The sequence below is a fragment of the Vigna unguiculata genome, chromosome 11, assembly GCF_037176805.1.
Source record: "Vigna unguiculata cultivar grain cowpea cultivar isolate G323 ecotype 2 chromosome 11, ASM3717680v1, whole genome shotgun sequence".
Taxonomy (NCBI): Eukaryota; Viridiplantae; Streptophyta; class Magnoliopsida; order Fabales; family Fabaceae; genus Vigna; species Vigna unguiculata.
The window spans coordinates 35,176,977-35,194,272 of record NC_140802.1 but is presented as its reverse complement, the minus strand read 5'-3'; the positions used below and the strand labels follow the sequence as shown (position 1 = coordinate 35,194,272).

General features: G+C 33.1%; 1 pseudogene; it reads right to left on the bottom strand.

Moving 5' to 3' along the window:
- Positions 1-2,165: 2,165 nt before the first annotated feature.
- Positions 2,166-5,724, bottom strand: LOC114170333 (GDSL esterase/lipase At4g18970-like; annotated as a pseudogene).
- Positions 5,725-17,296: the final 11,572 nt, after the last annotated feature.

Below are 17,296 nucleotides of genomic sequence, written 5' to 3'. Positions count from 1 at the left end.
AAGGAGAAAACCACACAAACAGAACATACAACAAACAAAAGGGTAAGTTAGAGCAGAAAACAATTTAGCATACAGTTATATACACCTTCATAATCCAAAATGCATATGTCAACCAATCATGTTATGCCCTGCACACAATACACTAAGACTCGAGACACGAATCATCTAAATACATATAATTAGTCGAATTCAACAGATGCTTACACTTGTAGTGGCCTTTACTGCTCTACCGGGCTAATTGTTCCAGTGTTACATCCCCCACCCACAAGATTAGCCCTTAGAGTGTTTTAGGCCTACTGCTACTCTCACCACTTGAGTCAGTACATTCTATGTGAGACTAACTGACTCATTAGAGTGTCAGGATGCAATCCTTACCTTGAATCCTTCCTAAATTATATAAATGAGGAACCACCATGAACTCCCACTAACAGGGGTCATGGAATTACGTCATGACCAACTGAGGCCCCACCATGAGATCTCACCTAGCGACCCATGGAATTACACCATAACCAAAATGAGGCACCGTCACGAAACTATCGTGGAATTACAGCCTAACCACTTCAAAATCATGTCTCACCATCCAAATATGTACTTGTCATGCATACCAATCTCATGTCAATATTTATACCTAACCTTCATTCATATTTCATACCAAAACCATACCAAACTCATCATGTTAATTCCATGAACCATTCCATACATGCAACTTTGCTCAAAACATGATTTAACATAATAATCCAACCAAACATGTGACATTCATCCAAGAATAGAGAAGTAACAGAACCAGTACACACTTTCGCCCAACTCCTCGCTCAAGCAGAAAGGTCTTGCTTAGGCAAGAGGGTTCTCTCGCTCAGGCGAGCTCCTTTCGCCTAGGCGAGAACTCAAAAAGAGGAACAGTGGCTTCCTGCGATCTCTCACTTAGGCGAGCCCTCCTCGCCTGAGCGAGACTGCACCTCGCTTAAAACGGAGACTCGTCGCTTAAGCGACAGTTCGCGCAAAAAACCAGGACGAGCCTCTATTAGCCTCGTTTGGGCGAGACGTGCTCGCTTGGGCTAGAAAACCAGTGCTCACCACTGTTCTCTCATGCAACAGCCCAACAAACATAATCCAAATAGCACAATAAGGCATTTCATAAGCTCGCAGCAACACACAAACCATACAATAGTGAAATAGCAGTAAAGCAAGTAGAAAAACGTAATACACAAGTGAACCCTAACTTCCCTTACCTGGAAAGAGCTAGCCAAATGACTCGTATACGCAACCAGTGAGCACAACAATTCTAAGGACAGGCCAAGAAGCTAAAAACTAACGATGAAACAAAACAGGAACGGGGTTACCCCAAAACCCTAACTAGAATTACGAAAATGTGACTGGGGACGAACTAATATGAGCTAAGGAGCAACTTACGTGACTTAGAGAATGAGATTGAGCTAGCTTGAAGATGGCCGAGATCCAAACCCTAGCAGAGGTTTTGTGGAGAGAAAAGGGGAGTGTGAGAGTACTGATTTTTGGCAAGTAAGCAGAAATAAGAGGGGCTAGGTTGCTTTAGGGCCTTGGCACCCTATGAGCCAGCCTTTAGGCCCAATAGATTTAAGGTCAGCCCTTAAACATTAGGAAAAAAATAATTGGGCCTTATAAGATTGGATTCGATCAAATGATAAAAAATATTACAGTTTATTTTATATGTTTAAAAGTAAATATTCTTTTTAATCAAAATAAAAACTTTACCCATTTTTCCTGAATAGAAAAATATGTAGCCCTTTATTAAATTATTTATGTTTAAAAATATTTTCAATCATAAGTTATGGCTTCCTTCTAACCTTTTATACATTATATTTTAGTACAAATGTATTTAAACATTGACGTGTAGAAATAAAACAATAACAGGATATTCGAGTAAGTATAGGATTTAAAGGTTAAGTAAAAAAAATTAATTATTTAATAATGTTATCTTAATTATGTTAAATGGACTATTCACCTATAAGTTTAATGTTGTTGTAATTTTGATAAAAAAGAATAAGGTTAAGATGTAAATACTTTTTGCTGGTGGCAGGAACAAAGAAAAATAGCAATATATTTTGATGTGTTTAACAACACTATTATTCATTTGAGTTCAAATTATTATTACATGATATTGTTCTTCGAAATTAAAACTGAATGATTCAGGAGTGAACAAGGTGCTTGATATCCATAGAGTAAGTAAAAGCTGGATTAGAACCATTGTATGAATTCATCGCAATGATTCGATTTACAGACTCAGTGGGATGGAATTGATCCCAGAATAGGTACGAGGTTCTATTCTTGCATGGTGTTTTATTAGGAATACACAAACCATTCTTCATCGTGGAGCAACAAGAAGCATTTGAAACAGTGAAACATGAAACATCATGAGAAGATAATATGTGTAAACATATTTTGAGGTTTTTTTTCAATTGTAGGCAAATTTGCCTTTGTTATTACAAAAATGGGAAAATTTTTAAAAAATTACGCATTTAGGCAAATCGTGCTGTCCCCACACGTTTTCATCCAAAGAAATCGTGTACTACCAATACGTTTTCCTTGGTTTGGGAGAGTCAACGGGTCAGATTAAGAAATCGTGTGGGTGCCAAACGTTTTCATAACAAAATCGTTAGGGGGCCAGACGTTTTCAAACAAAAAACGTTAGGGGACACACATTTTTTTATTAGTAATCGATTAGCAAATCATGTAATCGATTACAAACGTTTTTGTGGTTTTTTTATTACTTTTTGCATGCTATCTTTCGATTTTGTCTCTATCTATTTGATTGTATATTCTATTGTCACAGTTGAACACTTCATGTATTGAGCAACTTTCAAAAATTGATCGAGTATATTTATGTCCAGCATATCAAAAGAATCAAGGAGTCATGATCACTTCAGTGTCAACCTACATATGATATCATGCTTTTAATACTATTTGTCACATGTTTTCACTAAATATTGTAATTAGTTTTTAAACTCAGACAAAAAATAATGTGCCCTAAAAAAATATTAGTTTCATGATTATAAAATGAATTAAAGAAATAAATAGTAAATACTTTTATTATTTAATTCAAGCACACATGCACACCACAATGAATTTGGCCGATGGTTATGATGTTTATGATGTATAATCATGTACTAAGGGAAGGGGGAATAGTTTTAACAGATGTTATCAATAGCACCAACTATATAAACAATTGCAATTGGATCAATAATGGCAGTGTCATCCTTGTTAGGATCATCGTAGTTGTGTACAATGTAATCACATGAGATAGTGACGCTACCATAAACACTGCTGGTGTTGCTGAACCATTTTTGTGACCTCACGATTGGTAATCGATTACATAATCCAGTAATCAATTACCAATAAAAAATGTGTGCCCCTTAACGTTTTCTGCTTGAAAACGTCTGACCCCCAACGAATTTGTTATGAAAACGTTTGGTACCCACACGATTTCTTAATCTGATCTGTTGACTCTCCCGTACCAAGGAAAACGTGTTGGGGTGCACGATTTCTTTGAATGAAAACGTATGAGGACGACACGATTTGCCTAAATGCATAATTTTTTAAAAATTTGTCCATTTTTGTAATTACGAAGGCAAATTTGCCTACAATAGAAAGAAAACCAAATTTTGAATATATCTATGTTTTTAGTTTTTCTTTAATTAAATATCAGTTATTATACCAAGGGAACTTTCTAGGGCTGTGCTGTTAATGAAGATGAATTTGGAATTAGAAGAGAAGTTGGTATTGAATTGATCCACGAGAGATTTGAGCTTTGCGTTGAACATGAACGCAACATTGTTCCTCTCTTCATCACAATAAGATCCATTTTTTCTATTCTTGGAGATGACATTTGGAGTGTAACCAATGCGACCTATTCCAACTAACACAAATTTTCTTGCCCCAAACACAATACTTTTTTATACTCACAACATCAAATAATAAGACAATTGCCTAAACGTGCCAATTTGTAAGACAAAAGAGATAAAAAAAACATAGAAAAAAAATGTAAAATACCTGTATATTTTGAGAGAATTGATTAACAAGAATGTTGGAATAATCTTGAAGGGTATAGATGTAACTTGAAAGGAAGTAATTGTTTATGTAATCACTACCTATATTGATATAATACAAACACTTGTTAAGATGTTGCTCAGCTTTGCCAAAATCTCCAAGGTTGAGGCCAACTGAGTAATGTATAACATTGTGGGCAAGCAACTATAATTTAAAAGCCTGACTCCTACTTTGCATATCAATAAGAATTTGATCATATACAAAATCAACTATTCAGCCAAGGGTTACTTTTGCTTATTTACACTACTTCCGATGGGTTTTCTAATAGTGAAGGATTAAGGGAAAGACATATATGTTGAATGAGAGATGAAAGCAACTTACATATAAAGTATTGAAATCAATTTCAACTCACAATCTTAAGATTATGAGTTTATAAATTTGTGTGAGTTAGTTATCAAGAGAAACTTTCCACTATGATAATACCAATAAATCTTATCGATGATGACATACAACACTAAATGAGACATGAATCTGTCCCACATAAAGAATTAACACTATCTCTAATCCAAAACTTTAAGATAATAAATTTATGGGTTTCTTCCTTATTTGATATTCAACTTTCTTATATATACTCAAAATATATATATATATATATATATATATATATATATATATATATATATATATATATATATATATATATATATATATATATATATATATATATATATATATATATATACACATATACATATATATATATTCTCACCAACTTTAATATAAGATATTTTGTTCCAAATAAATAAAACTATTTTCAAAAGACTAATATTCGAAGCATTTTTGTTAATGCAATAATACAATTTCTATATCGGTTTTGGGAAATCCAACTTCTCTTGATGCATAGTTCACACCCTTAAGTATGTCTGAGCCATTAATGTTTACATATGGTGGGATGAAACCCTCAAATCCTAGATGTTGAGCTGCATTAACAGTTAAGCACTAATTAGTGAGCTAAATACAAAAGTATGTCTGTGTTTGGAAATTTTTATTTATCAGTTTGAGGGTTTAAAAACTAGGCAAATTTGAAGCCGAAATTACTGAATTAGGCAAATTTAAAAAAAAAAAGTCATGCACGGGTTCATGACTCACCATGAAAAAATCGTGCTCTCTACACACAATTTCCTTTAAGTCAATTGGTCGGAGAGTGGACCAACAAAAATCGTTTGTAGGGGCCACGATTTCTTCGTACTAAGTCGTGAGCCCTTGCAGGACTTAACTACTTTTGTAAATTTTTTAAAATTTTCCTAGTTAAGTAATTTAGGTGATTCAATAGGTTACATTACTCACTAATCATATATGTCATACGATAAAATATTTCAATATGTGATAAAACTCTTTATAACAAAAAAAATTTATATACTAAATTAATTAAACTCTTAAGCATGGTTAATAATGTTACATACCGATTAGGTCAATTGTGGTTTTTCCATTGGTAAATCTTCCGGTTGGACCTGATGGGAAGTCAATACCATATGGTATGTAATTGGACTTTGTAGTTGTTGGGAGATTGTTGATTGTTGTTATTTCCAGCATCAGATAGAGAATCTCCAAAGATAAAAGGGAAAGGCACTTCTGATTCTCCATGGACATTTGTTGCATGCATTTTGAAGCCAAATAAACAAAAGATAAAACTAACCATAGCTTAGTTTTAGCTTCCATAGAGAGAACGCTAACACAAAAGAGGTTGCTAGGTTCTTAAATATATGCTCTAGAAAGTAATGAGTGTTGCAAAAACAAAATGAAACTTGCATGTGTATATATAGATTGTTTATATGTCCAAGTTGATCTTTTTTTTCTTTTCTTGTTTTACAGTGACGTGAGAGTGAAGCAACATTTAAGGCTGGAGAAAAATGGTGAAGGATAATGTTAAATGAGTGTCCAATTTGTTGTGTTATGAAAAAAAAAAGTGAGAGATGAAAATGCTAAGTACGAATATAAAAGGTATAAGGGAGAGCCGTTAAAGGAAATAGTCATAAAAGAGGGGTGAATTATTTATTAACAATAGTTAATGTATATTCTCCATGCATTTATAATGAGAATACGAGAGTAAACAATATAAGAAGATTTATAAATGAAAAAAAATCAATTATACAATATTATGAAAAAATTAACCTATTGTAGTTAAGGGTGGGGGGGGGGTAGGGATGTCAAAAAAATCCGTACCCGCGGGTATCTGTTGATAAAACCCGCAACGAATAGGAAATGAATATTAAAAATGGATACCTGCTACCCACGGGTACGGGTATTTTTGATACCCGCATGTTAACGGCGCGGATACGGGTATCATAGTATCCGTACCCGTGGATACCCGTACCCGCTACACTTTAATTCACAAAAATATCCTCATATTATTTATATACATATGTATATATATACATACATATATATATATATATATATATATATATATAGATGTATATATATGTATGTAGATCTATACATATGTATATGTATATACATATATATATATATATATATATATATATATATGTATATATATACATATATATACATCTATATACATATATATACATCTATATATAATATATATATACATATATGTATATATACATGTACATATATGTATATACATATATGTACATGTATATATACATATATGTACATGTATATATATGTATATATGTATATATATATATATATATATTAATATTAGTAAAAAATATTCTAGCCTAATTTTCTTAAGTTGCACATTTGTCTTCTGTCTTCATTCTTCGAACTTCATTTATTGATACGTTGTCTTCTTCCAAGTACTTCATTTATTTGAAATTGGACATATACATCAAATTCTATATAGACAATGACGTTTATGGTACGCTTGTTGTTAAATGATGGAATCAAAATAAGAATGTTTGGCACGTGACAATTGAGGTTTATTATTTGTTTATTTTGTTTATTTTTTAGGAATCAATTGGAAAAATACTAATTAAAGAATTTTCATTGTGTTGAACATCATTTTATATTTACTTTTATAATTATTTGGACTTGTATGAACTTGATTTTATTTGAACTTTATTTTAAATTTATGACAATGATGTATTTTATTTTATTTTATTTGAATTTAGGATTAAATATTTGTTTTTTAAATAATTTTGTAAATACCCACGGGTACCCATGGATACCCGCAGATATGAAAAAAAAATAGGCGGGTACCCGCATAACGGATACTCGACGGATATGGGTACGAGTATGGGGCGGATATTTATCCAACAGGTAGGGTACGAGGGAGCTACTACCCGTACCCTACCCGCCCCGTTGACATCCCTAGGGGGGTGAGAGAGAATGGGAAGTAAAGAAGAAGATTTAGATGTAAAACACCTTTTCTTTTCTCTTTTCTTCCTTCTATATTTTTTATATATTTTTAAGGTATTTAGCTTATACTTATTAGGCTTTGTACGGTAGATTGACTTTCACCTTCTTCAACTTAATTATATTTATTATCTTCCTAACTTGTGTTGTCCATTAATTAGTACTTTGACCCTAATTTAATAATTATAAAATTTATATTGTGTTTATAGGAATGAAGTAGCAATCTTATCATAACAGATAATAAATAATAAAACGAACTATTTGAAGATGTTGTCTACAATAATTTATTGATCATGTATAAAAGATATCTATCTTCAATGATTTGTATTGCATTTTTTCTAAATTAGGTAAAAACATACATGAGGTACATAAAAGAAATTGAATGAATTAAGTAAGAATTTGTTATCTATTATTGATGATGAAGTTTAGCACGACTTTGTTTTAAAGATTTTTAAATATTATTTTTAGACAACATTTAAAATTGAAATGCTTAATTGGCCATCTTCTTCAATGGTTATTATTTTTAATCATTTCTTTTATTTGACTCTTGATATTGCCACGTAAAATTGTTTATGTAAATACTAAACGTGAAAGATAAAGTTCAACTTTAAACAAATATTGGGCTTGACACTTGTTTATTGTCATTGCAAAACATAAACATATCGAAATTATCTACATACACTAGTGCAGAATTTCCTTTTTACCTCGCCTTATATGCTTCGGTTGGCCAGGAATTGAAGCATATAATGGCGCGGTGGCATTTTTGCAATTCCAGCCAAGTTTTATGCCTCGGTTCAGCTAACACCCGAAGCCAAAGAGAGCTATAGGCCTTGGTTCGCCCAAAATCGGTGCCAAAGAGAATTATATGCCTCGGTCCAGAAGACCCAAAGCCAAAAAGGGGTATATGGCTTCGGTTGTTAAAGGAACTGAAGCCATAGGGTTTATTTAGGGTTTCAATTTCGTGAAACCCCTTCTTCTTCTCCGCGCCTCTATAACTCTCTCTCTCCGCTGCTGCCAACCCAATTTTTTCTCCTCTGGTTCACGTGTGGGTGCTCTTTCTCTTCCTCTAGAACATTGTTTTCCACAGTGAGGACGCAATTGCTACGGTGGCACGTCATGTCCACGCACCACCGGCATGGAAGCATTACCGAGGTGTGAGGCGCAGGCCATGGGGGAAGTTCACGGCGGAGATAAGGGATCCGAAGAAGAACGGAGCTAGGGTTTGGCTTGGAACTTTTGACATGGAGGAGAAAGCGGCGAGGAAGGAAGAGAAGGATGCGTCGCTGCTTGTTCCCCTCCGTACTCTCCAAACACTACGACACTCTCTCATCCGACGAAGCCTCCGCCGCCGCTCACCAGATCGAGGGTGAAGCCTTCTCAGCCGCGGGTGCCTCCGCCGCGACCTCTGCCGATGGCATTGAGACCCTCCATGGTGGACTGCGTGCCGGTGACGCTGTTGTTCTGTGCGTTGTTGCAGGTTGGTGGCGCAATGGTTGGTGGAGCGGTGGCTGGTGGCGCAGTTGGTGCATGAAGATGGCTTTGGTTCTCATATACTCGAAGCAAAAAAGTCCCTCTATGGCTCCGGTCCTTTGCAACCGAGATCAAAGGTTCCTCCTTTTGGTCTCATCTCAATATGTCTCGGGTCTAAAACCGAGGCAAAATGACGAAAATGACCGAGGCCAAAAGCCCTTCCTACACTGGTGATATCGACTATTATCTCCTCTAAAACTTGAAAGGCAACTTGAATCATAAGGGACTAAGTTCATTCTTGGAATAAATATCTTATCACCAGTATTTTTGCTTGTAATTACTGTAGCAAATATAGTACTTTTCCCAAACGATTGACTTGCAACCTTATACCATTACACAAACCATTTGCTTGATCAATATTTCCATATAGTATGATGTTACAAAATTAGAAAATGTTCCAAATTGTACAAGCAATAAAGTGAATAAGTCCAGATATTGTTTTCCACAGAAACTTCCGTTGTTCATAAAAATTATGTTCATTCACTAATAAAATAGTATTGATTATAAAAAAATTCTAAAATTGTAGAAAGCAATTAAATTGATTTAAGAAATATATGGTAAAGACTTCATCGTTGTTAGGTTTCATGATCCAATTCAATGCAAAAATACCAAATAATATACTCTTAATTCCTTCTCTAACATTCACACCATATGTAACAAGCCCTAATGTCTCAACAACGAGTCTAAACTTTAATAATAAAAACCCTAATGTTTTAGAAATTTTTATTATAAAATCGCATTAAGTTGAAAATTCTGATGTTATAAATGACTAATTGTTTTACATCTACGTCTTGCATGTGAAATCTATTAGTTGTTCTATTATAATCAGGTTTCCCAAAGTATTTATCAATCAACAAGTACTACCAAATATGCAGACAATAAAGATGTAGTTAAAACAAGAATGATGGAAAATAAATATATTGATTAGTAAAAATCACAAAGAGTTAAGATACATTACGTCCAACCTCATTAATTAGGGATTTAGTTACTCCTATACATTCTGAACTCTAGAAAAGCATAAAGATGAATGTGCCCAGCCTCTAGAATAAGCCTCTAACGTATCCCTCTTAGAGTTAGTCTCCTATGCTCCAAAGGTATGTCTTTCTAACTCTGTCAAGCCTTGTATTTATAGGATATGGGCGAGTTTGCTCGAATTGAACTGGGCTTGAAATTTGTACTTGACTTTTATAATTGAAGTAACAAAATCTGTTCACAATTGATTTTATTGAGATATTCTTCAATCTTTACCTTGTGTTTGGATGAAGCATTTCAACAATACTAAGAATTTGAAATTCTTGCAATTGAATTTCCTTCATTTTTTAAATAATTTGTTTGGATAGAGTAATTAAAATACCTTACATTTCAATTTCTTGTTTAGATAAAATAATTGAATTTATCTTATGAGATAACATTTCATTTTAATAGTACTTATTTTAATATATAAATTTTGAAATTAAATTTTAAAAATATAATTGTCAACTTAAAATATTTAAATTCGGTCAAATTAAGGTCTTCGACTCGACCCGGCCCGTCTACATTGTTGAGCTCGTCTAGTTCGTTATGGTCATCAGGCCAGTCAGGTTCGTTTAGATCATTGGGCCGGTCAAGCCTATTAGGATAGTCAGGCAAATAGGCATGTTTGAATCATCAGGTCGGTCAGGTCCGTTTGGGTCGTTGGACCGGTGACGCCCGTTTGGGTCATTGGGTCCGTTAGGCCCGTTAAGGTCATTGACCCAGCCCACCCGACCTGTCTTGGTTGTGGATCTCGCCAAGCCGTCTTGGTTGTCGAGCTCGCTCGACCCATTTGGGTCGTCGTGCCTGCCCGACCCGGTTGAGTTGTTGTGCCCATCCGACCCGTGTGGGTCTTCAAGCTGGCCCAATGCTTCTTGATCATTGGGCATGTTTGGGTCATCTAACCCACCTAGCCCGTCTGGGTCATCTAGCACGTTTTGGTAGTCAATCTTGCCTAACCCGTCTTGATTGTCGACTCGCCTGACCCGTCTTTGTCGTTGGGTCTATTTTGATCGTCAGGTCGGCCCAACCCATGTATGTCGTCGGACTGGCCTGACTTGTCTTGGTTATCTGAGCCAAATTGACACATCTAATCTTGAACAATGAGAAATTTAACAAATTGTGAAATTTCAACTTCCTTTTTTAGTGAATTTCAAATTCTACTACTTTAGTGATTTGAATTACCTTCTTAAAATTACTCAATTTCAATTCCCTTATAATTCCTTCATCTAAACAAGTCATTTTACTTAGAAGAAATTCAAATTCTCCAAATAAATGAATTATCCTCTTAAATTACCTCATCCAAACACACCCTTAGTGATTCCTATTTATTTGATTTTTATACACTACTAGAAATTAATGTTTTAGCGGTCAAAATTAGCGACCGAAAAATATAGGTTGCTATCTACGACCAAATTAGCCACTGAATGATTTGTGTTGCAATTTGTGAATAGCGACAAAATACTATTGTACTTACATAAATTTAATCAGCGACTGAAATACTGACCTTAACATATAGTTGCTAAAATTTACTCGCTAAATCGGTGGTTATATTTATACAAATGAATGTAGACCGTTTAGCAACCACATTAGTGACCGAATAAAATTTTGCATTAGCGACTGAAATCGTGGTGGTCGCTAAATATGTTTTCTATGATGAGTAATGACTGAAAAATATTTGGTCGCTAACTAAAATGTTTTTAATGCATGAATCAGTGACCGAAAGTATGGTGGTCGCTAAATATGTATAATTTTATAGTTAGCGACCGAAAACTTGGTGGTCACTAGATATTTATTACATGGTAATTAGCGACTCAAAATTATTTGGTCGCTAAATGTAGTGTTTTTAACGTATCAATCTGTGACCGATATGTGGCGGTCGCTATATATTGAACACATCATTTAACAACCGATTTGTTTTGGTCACTAAATTCAATATTTTTAAAATTGCATTAGATGTCTGTGTTTAGAGTTTAGAATTTAAGGGTTAGGATTTATGGTTAAATGTTATATTAAGATCCAAAAATTTAATGGTTGCTAAATGTTTATTGTTTTTAGTTGAAAAATAAAATTTAATATTTAATTGTGTCACTAAACATTGGCATGTAAAATAATATTAGTTACGAGCTAGTTCATCATTGATTTTTTTTATCATACTATAGGTATTGCCAATTTCGAATTTAATATAATTGAAAACAATTGACCACTTTTGTATAATAGGTATAATTTGGTTTGACTTTTACATGCTAAGTTAAATGCTTACTTAGACATCATGTGAAGAAGATTTGTGGTTTTTCTAGTTATTTGTATAATTTTTTTTTGTATTATTTGTAATAGAAATACATTATTCAAATACAAAATAATACTTTATTCAATTTTTGTTTTTAAAATCTTTTTTAGAAGTCAAAATTTCCAGAGTCCTCATTTATTGAGTTATATTTCAAGTTCTCTAAATTGGAGAAAGAAACTCAAATATTCACGTTAAATAAATAGAAAATTATTGAAAATAAAAGATTAAAAAATATATATACCATTTCATTCTATAAAACTCAAAAATAAAGAAATAAATTTTTTACCTTTTGTTCGGATGAGTTTGGATAATTTCTATTTTAAATTATTTAGTTTTTTAAATATTTTGATTAGATTAAATAATTTAAATTTATTACATTTTTTAATTTTTGAATATAAAATTATAAAAAAAAATTTGAAGTGATGGGTTTAGGGTTTTTCATTTTGGGACGTGGTAGCTTTTATTATATTGGTTGCTAAACCCTTGTTCTAAGTGAATGAAGGAATGAATTTTTTTAATTTGGTTGTAAGCTTTTCACTACAAAACAATACTTCATTAGTAACCAATTTTAGTAATCAAAAGTTGTTAGTCACTATCGTGACCAATTTAGATATCAATTTACAAAATAAAAAAATATTGGTTACTAAAATATTATAAGCCCATTAACAAATCTAGCTACTTTGGCTTCATTGGATTCGTCACCAAACTAACCTTAAGAAAAAAATAGTCCATTTTGTTTGGAGTAGTCATTCACACACATGAAATTTTGTTGAAGCCTTCAGAGCTTCAAAAAGGGCTCCCTCATATAGTAGAAAGGAACAAATTTAACCCGCATAAAATGTTTCAAATCCATCCAAGAAGTTGTGGATGACCCTTGGTAATTATCGATACAAGCCTTATGCCACCATATCATGGCAAATCCCTCAAATTATACTACAATGGTATCTACTTGCTTTAACTCCTCTAGTGGGTACACATTAAGAATTTGGTCCACTTTGGCCTTCCATTCTAAGTACACATATGGGTCATCGTCTCCATAGAACTTGAGAATCTCCAAGTTGGTTGGTGGCTTCCTTGTTGGAATGTGCCTATCTCTTCTCCTTCCACTATGTCTCTATTCTTCTTCATATAGGGTGAATGAGACCTCCTTCTTCTAGCCTCCCTCTCGACCTTGTCCATCTCTAATCTTTGAATGTTCTCCTTAGGTGTCTTTCACTTTCCTTCTTAGATACTTCCATCTCTTTGAGAAGTTCCACTAAGGATGGTTTTTAAGGTTTTTGAGTCAATATAGGTTTATCATCCTTGGAATTTGAGGCGTCAGATGAAATTGCCATTTTTCCTACACAAGAAACAAGACCAACAAAATACTAGGTAACAAGTTAGCTAGAACTAAATTAACAAAGAAAACAACAAAATCAAAGCCCTCAAATTGTTTAGTTAACTCACAAAAAAAAGTATAGTATGAATCACTCATTCTCAAAGAGTTTCCAAAAAATGTTCAAAATTCTACATTATCATGTTTTTATTTTATTTATTTTTACGTTGAATTGTTATTTTATTTTTGGATTTTATTTAATATTTCAGGTTTTATTCAATAAAAGTGGAAAAGATAAACGATGGGGATATATTTTTCAAATAAGTGGAAATTAAAGAGATTTGGGAAAATTATCAACATAATAAGTGGAATATTGACAAATCAAAGATTATCAACAATATCAGTTATCCACAAAGTTGGTTACTTCAATTACAAATCATAAGATTTGAAAAATATATCAAAGATATGGAATCTTTGAAGATTAAAAGAGATATATATATATATATATATATATATATATATATATATCACTAGTGCAAAATTACCTTTTAACAACAATATATTACATAAGTTTAGTTAAAAATGATGTAATAACAATGCGATGGCAACTTCTTAATTAAATAAACGAATATTACATCAATTGTAACTGAAACCGATGTAACATTGGGTTAAAAAACTCAAATACTCTCTCACACCAACGCAGTTCTCGTTTTTTTCTTCTTCTTCAAATCTCTACTCTCCATTGAAGCCCCAAATCTTCTCCCGCAACGTAACTTCCTTCCTCTTCATATTCATCTTTGGATTTTCGTTTTGCTCTCAAGTCTTTGTTCGGCACTGTTGGTCTGCTCACCCTCGTTGCTCCTCACTCCGACAATGGTTTGCTCGGTGTCGGTGGTGCTCCGCTTTACTTCGCTCATCGTTGGAGTTACCAGATCTACTTTGCTCGACCACGTTTCTGCTAGATCTGTTTTGCTCGTTGCTAGATTTGCTTTGTTCATCATCGTTGTTGTCGGATCTACTTCGCTCGTCGTCGCCGCTATTAGATTTGTTATGTTATTCGCCACCGCTGCCAAATCTGCTTCGTTCGTCTTCGTCGTAATTGGATCTGCTCATTCGTCATCATCGTCGCTGCATCTGCTCCAGTCGTCGTCGTTGCTCCGTTCGATGCCACTATTGTTCTGTTCGATGTTGCTGCTACTTTGTTTAACGTCATTATTGTTTGTTTCATCATAAGTGTTAATTTTCCATAGGGATTATTGTTCATGTTGAAAGACTTCGAGTGAAATTTGTTGTTGCTTTGTTCTTCATATCTATTAAAAGTTAAAATATTTGTGAAAATTTAAAATTTTGATTTGATTATCTTCTGCTAAAGATTGCCCTCTGTAAATGCTTCCAGATGAATTTGTGTTGTGAATGTTTGGATGGATCTTTTTCTGTTAAGATTGCTAGTTGGAGCACTGGAATATTTGTATTTTTTTTTCTAATATCATGTCTTACATCGGTTGTTCCGTAACCGATGTCAAGAGTGTTAAATTTATTACATCACTAATTACTACATCGGGTCTAAAACGGATGTAATAAACCATATAAAACTGATGTAAAACATAATTTTTGTACTAGTGTATGTGTGTGTGTGTGTGTATATATATATATATATATATATATATATATATATATATATAAGATTATCTATTATAATTGTTCAAGTACAAAATCAAATCCAAAATTTAGGCCTAGTCCAATTATGAAGGTCTATAAATTGAGGGTCTGACATAGGCCAAAAACACACTCGAAGAAAAAGAAACTTGATATCTCTACACTTGTAGATAGAAGGGCATTTTGAAGGTTGAAGGCATTCAATTTCAACATCAATCTTGTGTTCAGTATGTCTAGGAGTAGCTAATTCCCTCATTCACGGGGATTGGATGTAATGTATTCTTAATTGTATGTGAATTCACTATTCAATATAATTCTTTTTGATTACTCTTGTGTTTCATTCTTGTTTTAACTGCATGATAATTATTGATTGCATATTTGTGGGTTTCTAATTATTGGAAACAATATTAGAACCTAAACTAGAGTAGACAACTAATTAATAATGCATTTAGACATAGAGTACATTATTGATCATTCAAAACATCATAATTTTGATCATTAATGTCAACTCTTAATAAGAAAAGGTCTAAGATATTAGGGTTCTTATAAAAGTTTAGACTTGTCACTAAAACATCAAGGCTTGTTACATAAGGTGTGAATGCTAGAGTCGAAATTAGAAGAATATTGTTTGGTGTTTTGCTTTGAATTGGATCATAAAACTCAATCCTAATGAAGATTTTATCATATACTTTTACTACAAAAAATTAATTAAATAAAGGACGTCATTTTGTGTAGGTTTTCAAAACCTCTTTAGTTTAATAAAATATACTAATTTTTTGTTTAAATAGTAGAGGTTTCGGTAACCTTTCTTAATAACTTTATTCCCGCTCCTCCTGCCACACTCCCTCACCTCTTCTACTTCCCAAAATTAATATTCTGAAATTGAAAAACAAAATAATACATTTTCTTTTTCTCTTATTAAAACACAATTTTACTTTACCTTGTTCAATAATTTCAATAATTTATTATCGCAACAAACCACACTACACTAAAGCTCTCCATGGGAAACACGAAAACAGGGGGTTTCAAAGGAGAAGAAAGGAAAAGTGTAGGGCTCACCATGGATAACCTTAATTTATCTCCAATAAATCTCCTCTTTCCCATAAACCATTACCATAGCTCACAATCCACTACCACAGCTGACATTTTCGCACCTCCAAATTGTCACAGGAAAAAAAGAAGAAGAAAATAGATGGTTTCGAAGGAAAAGAAAGGGAAGGTGGAGGGCTCACTGTGGGTCACTGTTATCACAGCTTGTTGTAGTGGGATATTGTTGTTGCAGAGGTTACATTGGTAAGAGAGAAGAAAGCATGAAGAAGGGGTTTTCAAAGGTCCAAGTATCTAACACCACTGCAACAATTTTACAAGTTTTATTAGATCAAGACAATGTCTTTACATGAAGTGTTTCTTAGTTTTTATTTTTAATCTGTGAAAATTTTATGGCTAGGGAAGAAAGAAGGAGTTTCAAGGGTTTAAGGTATCTAACATCACTACAGATAGTCCAAGATAGTACTTTTTACGGTAAGTGTTTCTTGATCTTTAATTTATGTCTGAAATAAATTATCAATTATCTAGTCTTCGGTGAAATTAGATTTCTATTTTGTGATCTCTTTGAAATGGCCTAAAGTACTGCCATGATTTTGGTTATTGAACACAAGAAAATAAAATTTAAAAGTAAAAAATATGCTGAGTATGTGATGATTCCTATCGGTCAATCTCAGATATAATCTCCATTCTGATCATTATATATGACAAAATACATGCACCTGTTCATGTAGGTATGTTTGGGATACAATATATTAAGGTACACCACATCAATGACCGATAGATCAAATATCAGTGAGAAATAGCTTTAGTATTCATATTATCAGAAATTCTATCTTTTACTTGAGGTGACAACCACTAGAGTTAATAATGTATTTATTAGCATCTAACTACTAAATTCATGGAGTTTAATATTTTCATTTGCAAGCTTTTCAAAATGCTTTGTCTCTCTTTTCGAGAACCATTAACGAACAAACTCAAATGATGTCTTTCTTAAATATGTTGTGAACACCAAGATATATTAAATTTGTGATTCAGTT